Source organism: Cyprinodon variegatus, unplaced genomic scaffold, assembly GCF_000732505.1.
Source record: "Cyprinodon variegatus isolate N-32 unplaced genomic scaffold, C_variegatus-1.0 Scaffold611, whole genome shotgun sequence".
NCBI classification, from domain to species: Eukaryota; Metazoa; Chordata; class Actinopteri; order Cyprinodontiformes; family Cyprinodontidae; genus Cyprinodon; species Cyprinodon variegatus.
In genome coordinates this window covers 197,020-198,323 of record NW_015151064.1, presented here as the reverse complement: position 1 = coordinate 198,323, position 1,304 = coordinate 197,020, and the positions used below count along the sequence as shown (strand labels likewise).

General features: G+C 37.1%; 1 protein-coding gene across 1 annotated transcript in view; it reads right to left on the bottom strand.

The window, feature by feature from the left end:
* Window positions 1-909, bottom strand: part of LOC107096281 (cadherin-11-like) — an 83,764-nt gene extending 82,855 nt beyond the window's left edge. Inside the window, exon 1 of the mRNA XM_015392865.1 lies at window positions 845-909. The gene's annotated coding sequence lies outside the window, so the exon portion shown is untranslated. The remainder of the gene's footprint in view (window positions 1-844) is intronic.
* Between the last annotated feature and the right edge of the window lie 395 nt (window positions 910-1,304).

The following is a 1,304-nucleotide window of genomic DNA, read 5'->3' as shown; positions in this document are numbered from 1 at the left end:
CCAACGCTTGGTACATGTAAACCCACGTCATGGTCGGATAATTTCATTTAGTGTCCATGTAAACGGAGATTTTGAATTTCCGATCAACCAAGGTTTGGATCGGATCGGGGAAATTTTGCGCATGTAAACGTAGCTATTAATAGTTTTGTTTAAAGGTGACATTATTGAAAACATCACCTTTTCAGGGGGAATTGTTAGGATAATTATCATTGAAAATGTGTGAGTTTATCACACCTTGGTATGGGCTGCCTGTTGCGCGTCAGAACTGATGTTTTAATCTAATTAGGACAGTTCCTCTGTCCGGATATACAGTTATAATCTTCATTTTGTACGTGGCAAAGATTTGGAAATGGAATAAGAGTGGTGTCCTATTTAGATAAGGCTGAAGCCATGATGTCTGCTCATTTGCTAACGTGTATGATGTAAAATATGTTGATGTCCAGACTGGAGATGTATGAAATGTCTTTTTAACTGTTAATCGGGGCCACTTCCTGAGAGGTGAGCCCAGAGGTTAGCAGCTGCCATTCTGTAACCCTAAGCAATTTCTCTGATCTGATTAAGATTACAATTTCTATCAAAATCTGTTGTCATGTCTCCTGGTTATTTAATACATATAAGTTATGAAGTGGTGTTTAAAGAGTTTGTCCTGAGTGATCTTTTTTCAGGGAAAAGAACCGGAGAGATAGAGCATCAGGGTGCATAAACAGAGCCTATCTTTAACACAGGGAAAACAGAAAGCCGATTTGGTTTGTGGGTGTACAGTTTAGCTTCCACAAAAAAAAAAAAAAAAATCCTCTTGGTTCTACAAACAGCCACGAGGCGAAAAAAAGAAAAAGATCTGTACCTTTAGCTCTTCAGTCTTTGCTGGGTGAGAGATGTTCTCTGCACAGAATCACCTGAAAGAAACAGAGTGAGGGATTAAATATACATTATTTGCATTAAGAAAATGAAGTGAAATTATCCATGCAGAGAGTATGCAGGGATGCATGTAAAATAACCACAGGTTTTCTGATACTCACAGTAATTTTACAAAAATGGGTATTAAAAAGTTGTTGATGTTGCCTTTGGTTTTTGTACTAACTACATGTTAGACACGTCATTAGTTTAAACACTACAGACTGGGACAAGTATATAAATATGTTGCCTCAGTTCTTTGAACTGCTGGTTATCAGGTCAACCATCAAAATCATTTTGCATGCTTTTTTAACCTTCAGCAATTAATTTATCCGATTCTTTTTGTTTTTAATAGAATATTTGGTCAACATTTCTCAGTTTCACCTGCACAATGCCCAAGGCAACACCTA